This window comes from Crotalus tigris, unplaced genomic scaffold (genome assembly GCF_016545835.1).
Source record: "Crotalus tigris isolate CLP2741 ecotype Arizona unplaced genomic scaffold, ASM1654583v1 scf7180000019173.45859301935:6455823, whole genome shotgun sequence".
Classification (NCBI taxonomy): domain Eukaryota; kingdom Metazoa; phylum Chordata; class Lepidosauria; order Squamata; family Viperidae; genus Crotalus; species Crotalus tigris.
Window position 1 is genome coordinate 1,109,957 of NW_024097414.1, and position 17,687 is coordinate 1,127,643.

The window sequence follows — 17,687 nt, forward strand, 5'->3', positions numbered from 1 at the left end:
TAGACCAGTCTTTTAGATTCTGTGGCCTGGAGATAATTGGATTTTAGTGGCCAGTAGCTCCTGCCATTATGTCCAAGGATGATGGGTGCTGAAATCTAAGCTTTGGAGAGCCTCTGGTTCCTTAGTCCCCCCTCAATATCCTCTGAAGCTTTTCATCTGGATTAAGTATGAGTGGTTTAAGATTTAGGCTTGAAAGCAGCAGAAGGAGTGTGAAAAATGACACCGTATTTTGAATCTGCGTATCAGTGTTAAATATAATGCTGCTTTGCCGCTTAGTACAATGCACACATTCTATCAAGCCTCTTTAACATTCTGTCAACCGTCTCCCCTGTTAGGAGGTTTAATTTTCTCCAATGAGAAAGTAATTTGGTACGAAAACTCGGCAGCCTGACAATTAAAAAAAAACATTTTTGTATTAATTTGAAACCTGCGACTGGAATTTTAGGCGGTGTGATTGACTTTGCTAATCGCCCTGCTTGTTTATATCCTATTAGAGCCGAGGCGCGCCACCACAATCATTTTACACAATGAAAGACAACAATGGGAATTACTCTTTGCCGTTATTCACCCCGTTGCAAAACTGGCTTGGTTTGAAATTTAAAAAGGTGGTGTGACACGTACACCAAGAAAATTGGGTTAACTGAGTACAACACAATCCGAAAGCTCGTAAGATTCCATCTCTGGTCCCGGTGACCGACCCAGACTGGATCCTGAGTACAACACTGTTTAAAATGGAGAAATCTTCGGGCAAGCAAGTTTTTTGGATCCAACTGAGCTTTGGAAAAATTATAATCAGGTCGTCCTCAATTTGCAACCATTTCTTTTTTTAGTGCCCATTCAAATATAATAATAATAATAATGTTGGAAGGGACCTTGGAGGTCATCTAGTCCAACCCCCTGCTCAGGCAGGAAACCCTATACCATTTCAGACAAATGGCTATCCAGTCTCTTCTTAAAAACTTCCAGTGTTGGAGCATTCACCGCTTCAGGAGGCAGGTTGTTCCACTGGTTAATTGTTCTAACTGTCAGGAAGTTTCTCCTTAGTTCTAGGTTGCTTCTCTCCTTGCTTAGTTTCCATCCATTCTTTCTTGTCCTGCCTTCAGGCGCCTTGGAAAATAGCTTGACTCCCTCTTCTTTGTGGCAGCCCCTTGGATATTGGAACACTGCTATCATGTTCCCCCTCGTCCTTCTCTTCATGAAACTAGACATACCCAATTCCAGCAGCCTTTCCTTTAGCCTCCAGTCCCCTGATCATCTTTGTGGCTCTTCTCTGCACTCTTTTTAGAGTCTCAACATCTTTTTTTACATCGCGGTGAGCAAAACTGGATGCAGTATTCCAAGGGTGGCCTTACCAAGCCATTGTAAAGTGTAAAGTTACAACGGCACTGAAAAAAGTGACTTCCAACTGTTTCTCATACTTACGACCATCACAGCATCCCCACAGTCTGTACTTAACGACTGTTGCAGCGTCCCAGGATCATGTGATCACCGTTTGCGACCATCCCAGCCGGCTTCTGATCAGCAAAGTCAATGGGAGAAGCCAGATTTGCTGAACAACCCCAAGATTCGCTTAACAACTGCAGTGATTCATTTAACTCTACAGTAGCAAATGTAGGTCATAAAACTGAACATGACTCAACGTAACAATCGTGTTTAGCAAGGAAAATCGTGGTCTCAGTTGTCGTAAGTTGAGGATTCCTTGTACAGGCGTAAGGAGGAATATTCTGTTTCCCTATGGACTTTGTGTGTGTGTGTGTGTGAGTGTTAAAGCCTCTTTCTTTGCTGGTATCATAATTAAACACATTTGTAACTGGCCATTCTTTGATTTTTGGCAAACCTTTTTTCTTTCTTTCTTTCCCCCCTTCCCCTTCCTTCAGCTGCTTATCAAAAGCGAACAAAATACTTTAATTCCTTTGTGAAGCCTGTCTGGAGGGTTAATGAATTAATGTCGTGTCAAGTGCTCTGCAAATTACAACTCCTTACAGGCTCTTTAGGGCTGGCAGAGTGCTGCGTTGAATATGCAAGAACTCTGCAGTTTGTCTGCTTTTGATGCCAAGCTTTTCAATCCTGCTGCACCTTCCCCTTCTTTCAATTCCCCTGGTACTCAGAGGACGACAAACACTGCCAAGAAAGAAAAAAAAATTCCCCAAAGAAGAGATTTTGTTTTAGATGGAAATAATAGTAATCCTTATCCTTATCAGCACATCTTGAAATATATTAAACTGGCAAGGCTGTCTTCCCCCACCGATTGGAGGGCATCGATATGCTGTAGAAATGGAGTGAAATTTTACACAGCGGCGTTAATAGCACAACTTCCCTATGGGCAATGAACCAAACATTTTTTTATTGATTTAACAAAGGAAATTTGAACGAGAGAGACTTGAATTTATACCCGCACATATCATAGCAACTGTTAGATGGCAGCAAAGAGATTCTGAAGACCTGAACCCTCCACTGCCATCTAGTGGCTTCCTGTTTTCTTGCAGCCTAGATGTGACAGCTGCAACATAGTACACAGCCCTTGATATTTGGTGATGAATGCTGAATATCGATAACAATATTATGCAATTCCTATTATATGTCGTCATGCAGGTTTTAAAGAAGAGACTGGACCGTCACTTGTCTGAAATGGTATAGGGTCCTGCTTGAGCAGGGGGTTGGACTAGAAGACCTCCAAGGTCCCTTCCGGCTCTGATTGATTGATTGATTGAATTAATAATTGATCAGATTAACCCAATGAGAGCTAATGAATAGATTATTTAACAAACCATGATTGGCTGGCTTAACCTAGCAAGCTAGGCCAAGCAGCATATTTGGGCTATGTTTATAAGATATCCCAAACCATAATTTGCTACTTAATAGCTTTTCAGCAAGTCACCATTGATTGCATTTGAGCCAGAAACCAGTTCACAAACCACAGTGTCTCATTCAGACAACATACCAAGATGAAACCATAGAGAAATAAATTCAGATTAGAGACGGGGGAGAAATTTCCAGGTGATGACACCTGTCAACCAGCGGAATAGATTGCTTCGTTGGATGGCGTGTTCCCCTTCATTAGTTGTCAACAGAACAGGCCATTTCTCTAAATACTTTACAGATCCTGCACTGAGCAAGAGATTGGACTGCTACATGACCTCTGAGATCCCTTTCCAGTTTATGATTCTATGAAAACCAAGGAAATCACATTTTCAATGGGCGTAGGTTATCTAGGACCCAACGGTACAGCCTACAACCCAAAAACTAGGAAAAAGACCAACAAGTCCATTAGAAACAAGAACAATCTTGTAACATTATACACAGGTAGTCCTTGATTTACAACCACAATTGACCCCAAAATTTGTGTTGCTAAGTAAAACATTTTAAGTGAAATTTGCTCCATTTTACGACCTTTCTTACCACAGTTATTAAGTGAATCACTGCAGTTGTTAAGTTAGTAACATGGTGGTTAAGTGGATCTGGCTTCCTCACTGACTTGGCTCCTCAGAAAGTCGCAAAAGGGAATCACAAGATCCCAGGACACTGCGACCGTCATAAATATGAGTCGGTTGCCAAACGTCTGCATTTTGATCACGTGATCATGGGGAGGCTGCAACGGTCATAAGTGTGAAAAATGGTCATAAGTCACTTTTTTCAGTGCCATTGTAACTTTGAATGGTCAAGGACTACCAGTACATGCTGGGGAAAAAAAAAAGATACTCTTGTTTGAATAAACTCACTTCCTTGGCCATCTGTGCTCGTATAGAAAAACAAATCTTAAAACTCATAAAACAGATGATAAAAAAGAAGCAAAATGAGGTTATAATGACAGTGATGTATTAGCTTTAAAAATGCACCTTACTTTGATAACCACATAAAAAGTCTACTGAAAACCAAAACTTAGAGAATTAATTCTGGGCAAAAGGAAAAAAAAAAATCTACCTCACACAGGTGTTTGCAATTTGCATTATTGACAAGCACCTGCAGTGGCAATCCAGAAGCGTCTGTCGGCAATTCCCCTTGTGAGGAATTGTGTAATGGTCAAACCCAACACTGAGAAATCCTTTTGAGAAAACCTTGAAGCAACTTCCACCTCTCCAGGGAAGGCAAACAACTCTCCTGGTAAGTAATTTATGGATTACCTTTGTAGTATTTAACTGGGAGTGATTAAAACAAACAAACAAACATAATGGGGACGAGGGAAAAACATTTACTGTAGGGTTCTTGATCTGTCTAGCCCACCATTTTGTTTTTTTTTTAGGGCATAGAGATGCATTGGAAAGTTTTGCTTGTCACAGTTCAAATATTTTTCTCTAAAGCCTACATCCCCCCCCCCCAATGTAGTAAAGTATATTCTTTGTTCTATTGCCAGTAGTAAATACACAAAGGGGCTGTTTCATTACTGTGCGATGAAATTTCTCTGGACTTGTTAGGTGTTTGTACTTCAATGTCTCTGGAGAATGTGCCTGACACTTAGATACATACATTGCTTCCTTCAGTTGTGTAGTTTGGAGACCGACCAATGTTGGGTTGTATAAGTCAGGGCTGTCCAACCTTGGTGACTTTAAGACTTGTGGACTTCAACTCCCAGAATTCTAGGAGTCGAAGTCCACAGGTCTGAAAGTCATCAAGGTTGGACACCCCTGTTCTAAACTAAAGGGCTGACTGGGGAATTCTGGAAGTCGAAGTCCACAGGTCTGAAAGTCACCAAGGTTGGACAGCCCTGATTGAAGTTGATCCTTAGAGGGAATTAATACAATCTGCAATGAAATATTACAGTATTTTCTCATGGGGAAGGCGTGCTTTGATTCAGTTTGCTAGTCAGCCTGCCCCACAAGTGGGTATTTCTGTCAGGCTGTAAACCAGAGGTCTTCAAACTTGGCCCTTTGATCACTAGTGGACTTCAACTCCCAGAATTCCTCAGCCAGGCATGCGTGCCTGGCTGAGGAATTCTGGGAGTTGAAGTCCACAAGTCATCAAAGGGCCAGGTTTGAAGACCCCTGCCCTAAACCAAGAACAACATGAGGCAGTTCTTCCAAGCTGGCTATTGTTTTCACACCTGCGGTCAAAATCTTGCCAGACTGAGCACTCTACTCTCTGCATCTACAATATACAGGTCATCCTCGACTTGTGACAGTTCATCTAGGGACTGTTCGAAGTTACAGCAGCACTGAAAAAAAGTGACTTATGACCATTTTTTCACACTTACGACCGTTGCAGCATCCCCAGGGTCACCAGATCAAACCTCAGATGCTTGACTCGTAGTTATGACGGTTGCAGTGTCCCAGGGTCATGTGGCCCTCTTTTGTGGCATAGTCATTGGGGAATCCAGGTTCATTTAACAACCGTGTTACTTATTTAACAACTGCAAGGATTCACATAACAACTGCGGCCAGAAAGATTGTAAAATGGGGCAGAACTCACTTAAGAACAGTCTCACTTAGCAACGGAAATGTCGGGCTCTGTTGTAGTTGTAAGTGTAAGATGAGCTGTAGTCTGTGAACTATTAGGGAGACGCTTTCTTTGCCCTCTTTCTCTCACACTTAACATCCAGACAGAGTTGCCCCTTATTCCTGTGGGTTGCTCCCACCTGGAGGTCCACCTCCCCTTTAAATTCCACCACATTTTAATTTCTTCTCTCCAATTTCTATAAAAAAACAAAATGGCTCCTGGGTGTGAAACTGGGGGTGCCCCATCCATATATTCTCTCTGCAAACTTGAAAATATGCAATTCTCTCCTCCACCATCCTTTCCTTTCCCATTAAGCCTGCACGAGCTCCGATGACCTCAAGGTGGCAATTCTTGAGAAAACAAATTACACAGTCCAATTAGATCACCGAAAATGAGGGAGCTTCATTTCCTTCGCAGGTTCAATGCTCTTTCTCATGGATTAAACATAGATAAAGGCTATTTGTCACCCCTATTAACTAATTGCTAGTTTGTGTGCTGCCAAAGTGAGCACAATTAATTGTTAATTAACTGCTCAGTGCAAAGACTCTGGATCACACCTAACCTCTATTAATATCTGGCCATTAAAGCAATTTCGGACTTCTGCTTTCTCTTCGCTGGTTCCATTTTTTAAAAAAAAAAATCTCCGTCAAGGCAGGATGAGGTGTTAAGAAATTCCTTTGTCCCTGAGATGCTGTGGGATGGTAGTTTTTTTTTTATTGAAGAGTTTTATAAAAGTTACAATATAAACCCCAAAACCAACCCACCCTAACCCCCCCCCCTCTCCCCCACTTCCCAGAGCTGAGTACAGGGTTACAATTATAATAATCATAATCTAACTAACATTAACCAATTATATAAATAATCAAGTCCATAATGCGCTTTAACTCCCCTTTAGCATAAATATAAACAAATTAAAAGTAAACATAATACTAATAAAAACATAAACAAACATAATATCCTAATTATTAAACTAGTTATTAAACAATACAATATCCAAATTGTTAAACAATACTAATACTAATAATATATAATTAAAACTAAAATTCCACTATAATAAGCTATTAATAATAATAATATTCTAAAATTTACTCATAAACTAAGTGGAACTTTTTAATCCCATATTTATTCTGAATATAATCTATCCATCTTCTCCAAACCAAAATGTATCTTTCTTGTGAATGATCCTTCAAATAAGCAGAAATCTCAGCCATTTCTGCTAAGTTTGACACTTTGAGGTGGGATTTTTTAAAATTATTGATCGATTGATATAAAGGTAGCCATCAACTTATGACAACAACTGTTGCTAAGCGAGACGTTAAGTGAGTTTTGCCCCATTTTATCACCTTTGTTACCACAGTGGCTAAGCGAATCACTGCAATTGTTAAGTTAGCAACACGGTTGTGAAGTGAATCTGGCTTCCCCGTCTGAAGGTCGCAAAAAAGGATCACATGAGCCCTGGGACACAGCGACCGTCATAAATATGAGTCGGTTGCCAAGCGTCTGAATTTTGATCACGTGACCCTGGGGATGCTGCAACGGTCGTAAGCATGAAAAATGGTCGTAAGTCACTTTTTTCAATGCCGTTGTAACTTTGAACAATCACTGAGCCAACGGTTGTAAGTCAAGGACTTATTACGGTCACTATGATCGCTTTGTGAAGTAAGTTGGCCTCTGTTTCCTGTGGTTAGAGCAATTTTGCGCCTTTGTCTTTGACCTGTCAGCTCATCAGTCTATTTCCAACCCAACGTGACTATCCCATCCATGTCTATTGTCACTTACTACCTGAATGGGCTATCAGAGTTAATTGAAGTGGTGGAACATGAGCCAGTATTTTAAATTTACTGGTGCTTTTGGGTTCTGCAGTAGAAAAATGGATTTTTTTCCCCCCAATTGGGAAGTCAGCATTTTCCAAGAGACCAGGAGCTATCTTGACAGTCTTGAGATGGAGGTAATGAGCTTAGAAGGAAGTTGTGAAGCTGGAAAGAAGCTAACAAGAAGGAAGGAAGACGTGGGAAAGGATGGTGTTATTAGGAGAGAGCTCCTGCTTAAAGACATCATGGTGGGCCAGGCAATTATTGTGGAGACCGCTGACTGCCGTGTGACACACAAATTATTCAAAGAACAAGCACAGGTCCTGTCTCCCTAGGAATTAAAAAAAAATCCTTCCCCCCCCCAATATATCAGGACTTTGTTTCATTAAAACTCTATTGTTCATCTGAGTTAACTGCCTCTTGACTTACGATAATGACTCTGCCTTTTCTTAATTGACAAGTAAACTCTTCCAAAGATTCCTGTTTCAAAATTTTAAATAAATCTATGGGTAAGCAAAAGCTGGTTTCTTGTTAGTTCGGTCCCAGAAAGAGATTCTAGGTCTGATGCACAGTCCCCTCCCCAAAAAAGGAATGTTTTCTTTTTTCTTTTTAAAATACTTTACATATATTTACTTGCATTTCTGCATCTGTGGTATTTAAAATTGTATTCTACAAAATTTGCATACTTTCTATTTGTGCTAGGCCAACTATTTATTTTAGATGATATTGATTTTGCATTTCATGTATTCACATCGTCTGGACGTTTATTTTATATGCATTTCTGTGCGCTTTCAAATCAGACTAAAACAGAAAGTTTGGAGGTAATTGTGGCTGTAAGTTTCTACCTGTAGAAGGAACCTGTACAGGAAATACAAACCAGGAGAATATCTTGCAATAACATATTATTTTTGGAGAAAACCAATCTCTTTGCAATGAAAAGCTTAGTTTCATTGTTTCCTGAGTTTATATATCTTTGATGAATGTTTTGTGATATAAGGTTGGTGAACTTACTATTATGTCCTTGCCATAGAAATAATAAATGTCCCGTTCTTCCTAAAATCAAATCTATCAGGAACATGTTTCCACACATTGGATGTATTTGAGCTTATGGCAAAAGTCTTACCCACTTACCCAAAAGCTATTCCCCATATCAAATTATTTTCTAATGACTTGCTCTGCATTTTTTGTAAACATAGAAGAACACCACTTTAAAGTTTAAAAACAAAAATAAAAAGGTGCCAGTAACAAGATCTTTCGTACATGTCTCAGATTACATCATCGAAATTTCCCTATTTCCCTTGATGATTATACCACATTCAAATGAATGCATTTCTAATTATAACTCAATCAATTAAGGCATTTATCAATATATTTTAACTTATACATATCTGTGTCCTGTTTTTAAATTTTACCCATTTTCAATTACAGTATTCCAATTTAGCCTTTAATATCCATAATATTTAGATTTCAGGTATCCCAAATTTCCCTTATTTCATTACAAAATAATTGTCATATCTAAAAATTGTTTACTTAAATACATTCTTACTTTATTTCACAAATATATTCTATTTCTCATCCTAGTACATCATTACTTACTAATAAAGTATCGTTTATGGTCTCAATCCAATTTCCATATTATAATTCAAAAACTATATTCTAATGGCTAATTTTCATTTCTCTTATAAATCTAAGTCCTAAATATTAAATCAATTAACTGGACTATTGATTACCCAATCACCACGCTGATTCCTAAATATGTGGATGTAAAACTGGAAAATTAATAAAACTTGTTTTTTAAAAAAAGGTTCCTTGGATGGCAGTATTTGTTTTCATTCAGTTGAATGTTGAACTGTCAGGCATAAAGAACCAGGGCTACACATTAAGTTCCATTTAAGATTAATTATTTTTCATGCCGATACACAAGAATCTAGTCAACCAACAGTCAGAACTAGATTGGTGGTGGATAAGAATCAACAGAATTCAAGAGAGGTTGAACTTAGACCGCTTGTAGGAATGTAACGAGTCCAGGTTGATTCCTCTCTTGACTCCACCCCTAGTTCTGCTTGCTCTTCTCTTACATGAACAGAACGAACTTTGATAACATGCTAAAAATTGTAATTGCATTAGATTTTCTGAAAGATCACTGGAGAATTAAATTCCCCAAACCAAGTTTTTCTGTTTTTCTCCTGAAAAAAGCTCGGCGCACTGTAGGAGTATGTTTTTTCCTGCCTAAAGAAGCAAAAAAATACATTTGACTCTCAAGAAAAAAAATCTTTAACATATAGGCTGACTTGTGATACCCACTAACGTACCTCTGTTTTGGCATTTATTTATTTTTAATTTTTTTTTTTTTTTTTTTTTTATTGAAATTTTTCAAAAGTTTTACAAATAAAAATCCACCCCCCCCTCCCAAACCACCCCACCCCCCCCCCGACTTCCCAGAACTGAATATAGGATTATTTAACAAATATTTTAAAAATAACATTTGCAATTTATAAAATAATTAATAATAATAATAAAAATCACAGTAATAATATATATAGAAATAATATACATAACATAAACTTTAAAATGAATAGTATATACTAAAAAAGAAAAAAAATAAAAAATAAAAAGAGAAGAGAGAGAGAGAAAGAAAAAAGAAGAAAGTAGACGAAAAATAAAGCATATATATATATATAAAAAAAAAAAAATATATGAATAATAATACATTAAAAATGTATATATATAAAAAAGAAAAAGAAGAAAGAAAGAAAGAAAAAACAATCATTACAAATTATAAAAAGGCTAAATAATATTTTTCCATATCCAAATTATGTTGTATAAAATTTATCCATTTTTCCCATACCGCAAAAAATTTTTCTTGAGATTGCTCCTTTAAGAAAGCCGAAATCTTTGCCATTTCTGCCAAATACGAAACTTTATGAAACCATTCTTGTAAAGTAGGCAAAGATTCCTTCTTCCAATATTGTCCTATTAACAACCTAGCGGCTGTAATCAAATTTAACATCAATATAACCTCCTTAGCATCACAGTCAATAACAATACCTAGTAAAAATAATTGCGGAGTAAATTTTACCCTCCTTTTAAAAATTCTTTGAATATTCCACCATATCTTAATCCAAAAAGCTTTTATATGCTTACACGTCCACCAAATATGGTAATAGGTAGCATCCAAATATCCACATCTCCAGCATTTCGGCTGTAGATTAGGGTACATAATGGACATTTTCTTTGGGTCAAGGTGCCATCTATAAAACATCTTATAAAAATTCTCTCTTAAATTTTGCGCTTGTGTGAATTTAACATTTCTTATCCAAATAAGTTCCCAAGTATCCATTGAAATCGTTTCACCAATATTCTGTGCCCATTTAATCATACAATCTTTAACTAGTTCAAGTTCTGAATCTAATTCCACTAAAACCCCATAAACTCTCTTAATATGGGTTGGCCTTTGATCTCTTACTTGTTTTAAAAAAATTCCATCTTCTCTAAGCCAGCCCATTTTACAATCCATCTTCCATCTATCCACTATTTGTCTATATTGGAACCATGAATAAGTTAAGTTTTCATGTGTTAATTCTTCCAAAGATTTTAACTGCCAGTCTTGGCCATCCCATCTTAGTAACTGTACGTAAGAGACCTTGTCCATATTTACCCCTTTCCTTATACCTTCTATGGCATGCCGAGGTATAGCCCATAATGGTATTTTGAAGTCACTTTTATAATACTTTCTCCACACTCTTAGCAAAGAGTTTCTTATAATATGAGACTTAAAAACCCAATCCACTTTTTTATTAAATATTAAATAGGCATGCCATCCAAAAAATAGGTCCCAGCCTTCCAAATGAAGTATTTCTGTATTTGTTAAATTCACCCAGTCGCTAATCAATGTCAATACTACAGCATCATAATACAATTTCATATTTGGTACCTTGAGTCCACCTCTCTCACGAAAATCTTGCATTATTTTAAGTTTCACCCTTGGTTTTTTCCCTGCCCAAACAAATTTATTAATACCTTTTTGCCATTCATCTAAATTACGTTCGTTCTTTAAGATAGGTAACATTTGGAACAAAAAAATAAACTTTGGCAGGACATTCATTTTAATAACTGCAATTCTGCCCATAAGGGATAACTGTAAATTATTCCAGTTTTTTAAATCCTTCTGTACCTCCATCCACAGCTTTTCATAATTATTTTTATACAATTTTACATTAGAAGCAGATAATGTAACCCCCAAATATTTTACCTTATCAACAATTTCAAAGTCTGTTAAGTTAACTAGAGCCTGTTTATCACCAGTAGTCATGTTTTTAGCTAATATTTTGGTCTTATTATTATTAATTTTAAAGCCAGAAACACGTCCATATTGTTGAATCAATTGTAATAATTTCACCACCGAAGAAACAGGTTGAGACAAAGTAACAACCAAGTCATCTGCAAAGGCTCTTAATTTATATTCTTTTTTATTAATTTCTATTCCTTTTATTTCTTGAGACTCCCGAATTTTAATCAACAAAATTTCCAGTGTTAAAACAAACAATAACGGAGACAACGGGCATCCCTGTCTTGTTCCTTTTTCTATTACAAAAGCCTCTGACAAACCCCCATTTACAATAATTTGAGCAGTCTGTTTTTGATATATATTGGATAATACTTGTAATATATTTTGTCCAAAATTCATCTCCTTGATTAAACACAGCATAAACTGCCAATTCACTTGATCAAAGGCTTTTTCAGCATCCAAAAATATCAAGCCTGCAGAGACTTGGTTATTCTTTTCTAAATACTCTAATAAATTAATAATTTGTCTAACGTTATTCTTCATATACCTTCCAGTTATAAAACCCGATTGATCCCTATGTATAAACTGCTGCAAGATCCCCATAAGCCTGTTAGCTAAAATTTTTGCAAAAATTTTATAATCCACATTTAAAAGAGATATAGGCCTATAATTTTTAGGCAAAGTAAGATCTTGACTATCTTTTGGAATCAATGATATAAATGCATTACGCCAGGATGGAGGGATCTCTAACCCCTGTAATAAATTATTAAACAGTTCACACAACGGTTGGATCATCTCTTCTACTAAAGCTTTATAATAAATAGATGTCAACCCATCCGTACCCGGCGCTTTGCCCAATTTCAATTGTTTAATAGCTGTAACAATTTCTTCCTTAGTAATTAAACCGTTAATCTTTTTTTCCTGATCTTCTGTTAATTTAGGAAAGTTGACTTTGCCTAAATAATTATTTATATCTGTAATTTGAATATTGGTACCCTTATATAATTTTTGATAGTATTCTAAAAAAGATTTCTTAATCAATTCTTTCTGATAAACCAATTTACCATTATAATTTATTTTATCTATATTCCTCTGTTTCTGTTTTTTTCTTAACTGATAAGCCAACCATCTCCCTGGTTTATTAGCATTACAAAATGTATTTTGTTTCATAAATAGCAAATTAGTTGCAGCTTGATCAGCCATCAGCATGTTAAATTGTGTTTTTAACAATTTTAAAGCTCCTTTAATCTTTTCATCTAAGGGATTTGAAATTAAAAGTTTCTCTTTTAATTTAATCTCCTCTTCCAAGTCTTTCCGTTTCTGAATCTGTTTCTGTCTATGCAAATTATTCATTTTTATCAAAATACCACGCATAAAAGCTTTACTTGCATCCCAGACCATTGACATTGATGTTCCCTTGTTCATATTTAAAATAAAATATTCCTTTAAACATTCCTTTAATTTATGAACATTTTTTTCTTGTTTAAATAAATTCTCATTCACCCTCCAGGATCTCCTATCTTCCTTCTCTACAAACAGTTCCATCCAAACTGGACTATGATCGGACAATGTCCTAGGAAAATTTTTTACATTCTTCACCCTGTTGTATAAATCTGTTGTGATCAAAAAGAAATCAATTCTTGAGAAAGATTGGTGTCTATCTGAGAAAAACGTAAAATCCTTTTCTTCTTGATTACGTTCACGCCAATAGTCTCTCAATTCCCAATCTTCTTTCATATCAAAAAAGGCTTTAGGTAATTTAGCCTGTTTAAAAAAAGTAGAAGAGCCTTTTTTGTCCATTTGTATATCTAAGACACCATTCCAGTCTCCCATTAAAATCACGGATCTATAGTCCAACAAAGTTATTTTCTGATGTCGTAACCTATAAAATTGCTCCTGTTGCTGGTTTGGTGCATACAACCCCACAATAAGAATTTTCTTGCCATATAAACCAAGTTCAAGCATAACATATCTTCCATAAGGATCTGATTCTAACAAGGTAGCAAATAAATTCTGTTTAACATAGATTACCACACCCCCTTTCTTCCCAGGGGCGGGAGATACAAAATGAGATCCCAAGCGAGGATTATTTAAATATTTGTGATCTTTAGCTGTAATATGAGTTTCTTGCAAGCAAATAATATCATTGTTGTGTTGTTTCAAATAGTGGTAAATTTTTTTTCTCTTTTGAGGAATGTTTAATCCATTAACATTCAAGGACAGGAGCTTTGCCATCTCCCTTGGCCTTCAGCCTGGAGAAGATCCGATCAAATTCTGCTGCTGATGAATATGTAGCAGAGCTTTTGGGTCTTGCTCCTCCCACCGGCACTGAAGCAATTTGCTGAGTAGATTCTTCAATTTCTTTTTCTTTTTCTTTTTTCTGTTGTTCTTTTTCTTTAAGTTTATGTGCTGCACGGGTCATTCTCTGTTCTTTAACCTCTGGTTGAGACATCCATACCACCTGTCCAGCAGTCATCATCCCTGTACCTTCAGATTTCTGTTCCATCTCTTTGTCACTCAAGACTTTATGCATCATGGGCAAAGGAGAGCCTGCTCCCAGGACCGTTTTATAAAATTCCTTAGCTTTAGCAACTGTATTAAGTCTATAACGTGTCCCCGCATGGCTCAAAACAATGCCCATCGGAATCTCCCATCTAAATGGCATTTGTCTTGCTTTAAGTTCATTTACTAAAAAAGCAAAATCTTTTCTGCTTCTTAAAATTTTAGGTGGAATTTCCTTTAAAATAATAATATCTTGGGCAGCAATCTGAAATCTTTTATTATAAAAAGTTTGTAGAATCTGATTTCGCAAAGACTTCTTAGCAAAATATATCACCACATCTCTAGGCAAATTCCTCTGTTTTGCAATCCAAGAATTAACTCTATAAATTCTTTCCACATCCCCACGTAACTCTTCTTTATCAATATTCAAAATAACAGCCAAGTCATTAATCACCATTTCCATCAAATCTTGAGTTTTATCTTCTTTCAGACCCCTTATTCTCAAAGCATATTCCATCTGTCTATACTGGAACATAAGAATATCATCTTGTGAAGTCTCCACTTTTTTCTCCATATCTTGAAATTTATAATCCAAAAGTTCAACTGTTTCTTCAATTTCCTGAAGAGTTTTATAAAAGTTACAATATAAACCCCAAAACCAACCCACCCTAACCCCCCCCCCTCTCCCCCACTTCCCAGAGCTGAGTACAGGGTTACAATTATAATAATCATAATCTAACTAACATTAACCAATTATATAAATAACCAAGTCCATAATGCGCTTTAACTCCCCTTTAGCATAAATATAAACAAATTAAAAGTAAACATAATACTAATAAAAACATAAACAAACATAATATCCTAATTATTAAACTAGTTATTAAACAATACAATATCCAAATTGTTAAACAATACTAATACTAATAATATATAATTAAAACTAAAATTCCACTATAATAAGCTATTAATAATAATAATATTCTAAAATTTACTCATAAACTAAGTGGAACTTTTTAATCCCATATTTATTCTGAATATAATCTATCCATCTTCTCCAAACCAAAATGTATCTTTCTTGTGAATGATCCTTCAAATAAGCAGAAATCTCAGCCATTTCTGCTAAGTTTGACACTTTGAGGTGGGATTTTTTAAAATTATTGATCGATTGATATAAAGGTAGCCATCAACTTATGACAACAACTGTTGCTAAGCGAGACGTTAAGTGAGTTTTGCCCCATTTTATCACCTTTGTTACCACAGTGGCTAAGCGAATCACTGCAATTGTTAAGTTAGCAACACGGTTGTGAAGTGAATCTGGCTTCCCCGTCTGAAGGTCGCAAAAAAGGATCACATGAGCCCTGGGACACAGCGACCGTCATAAATATGAGTCGGTTGCCAAGCGTCTGAATTTTGATCACGTGACCCTGGGGATGCTGCAACGGTCGTAAGCATGAAAAATGGTCGTAAGTCACTTTTTTCAATGCCGTTGTAACTTTGAACAATCACTGAGCCAACGGTTGTAAGTCAAGGACTTATTACGGTCACTATGATCGCTTTGTGAAGTAAGTTGGCCTCTGTTTCCTGTGGTTAGAGCAATTTTGCGCCTTTGTCTTTGACCTGTCAGCTCATCAGTCTATTTCCAACCCAACGTGACTATCCCATCCATGTCTATTGTCACTTACTACCTGAATGGGCTATCAGAGTTAATTGAAGTGGTGGAACATGAGCCAGTATTTTAAATTTACTGGTGCTTTTGGGTTCTGCAGTAGAAAAATGGATTTTTTTCCCCCCAATTGGGAAGTCAGCATTTTCCAAGAGACCAGGAGCTATCTTGACAGTCTTGAGATGGAGGTAATGAGCTTAGAAGGAAGTTGTGAAGCTGGAAAGAAGCTAACAAGAAGGAAGGAAGACGTGGGAAAGGATGGTGTTATTAGGAGAGAGCTCCTGCTTAAAGACATCATGGTGGGCCAGGCAATTATTGTGGAGACCGCTGACTGCCGTGTGACACACAAATTATTCAAAGAACAAGCACAGGTCCTGTCTCCCTAGGAATTAAAAAAAAATCCTTCCCCCCCCAATATATCAGGACTTTGTTTCATTAAAACTCTATTGTTCATCTGAGTTAACTGCCTCTTGACTTACGATAATGACTCTGCCTTTTCTTAATTGACAAGTAAACTCTTCCAAAGATTCCTGTTTCAAAATTTTAAATAAATCTATGGGTAAGCAAAAGCTGGTTTCTTGTTAGTTCGGTCCCAGAAAGAGATTCTAGGTCTGATGCACAGTCCCCTCCCCAAAAAAGGAATGTTTTCTTTTTTCTTTTTAAAATACTTTACATATATTTACTTGCATTTCTGCATCTGTGGTATTTAAAATTGTATTCTACAAAATTTGCATACTTTCTATTTGTGCTAGGCCAACTATTTATTTTAGATGATATTGATTTTGCATTTCATGTATTCACATCGTCTGGACGTTTATTTTATATGCATTTCTGTGCGCTTTCAAATCAGACTAAAACACAAAGTTTGGAGGTAATTGTGGCTGTAAGTTTCTACCTGTAGAAGGAACCTGTACAGGAAATACAAACCAGGAGAATATCTTGCAATAACATATTATTTTTGGAGAAAACCAATCTCTTTGCAATGAAAAGCTTAGTTTCATTGTTTCCTGAGTTTATATATCTTTGATGAATGTTTTGTGATATAAGGTTGGTGAACTTACTATTATGTCCTTGCCATAGAAATAATAAATGTCCCGTTCTTCCTAAAATCAAATCTATCAGGAACATGTTTCCACACATTGGATGTATTTGAGCTTATGGCAAAAGTCTTACCCACTTACCCAAAAGCTATTCCCCATATCAAATTATTTTCTAATGACTTGCTCTGCATTTTTTGTAAACATAGAAGAACACCACTTTAAAGTTTAAAAACAAAAATAAAAAGGTGCCAGTAACAAGATCTTTCGTACATGTCTCAGATTACATCATCGAAATTTCCCTATTTCCCTTGATGATTATACCACATTCAAATGAATGCATTTCTAATTATAACTCAATCAATTAAGGCATTTATCAATATATTTTAACTTATACATATCTGTGTCCTGTTTTTAAATTTTACCCATTTTCAATTACAGTATTCCAATTTAGCCTTTAATATCCATAATATTTAGATTTCAGGTATCCCAAATTTCCCTTATTTCATTACAAAATAATTGTCATATCTAAAAATTGTTTACTTAAATACATTCTTACTTTATTTCACAAATATATTCTATTTCTCATCCTAGTACATCATTACTTACTAATAAAGTATCGTTTATGGTCTCAATCCAATTTCCATATTATAATTCAAAAACTATATTCTAATGGCTAATTTTCATTTCTCTTATAAATCTAAGTCCTAAATATTAAATCAATTAACTGGACTATTGATTACCCAATCACCACGCTGATTCCTAAATATGTGGATGTAAAACTGGAAAATTAATAAAACTTGTTTTTTAAAAAAAGGTTCCTTGGATGGCAGTATTTGTTTTCATTCAGTTGAATGTTGAACTGTCAGGCATAAAGAACCAGGGCTACACATTAAGTTCCATTTAAGATTAATTATTTTTCATGCCGATACACAAGAATCTAGTCAACCAACAGT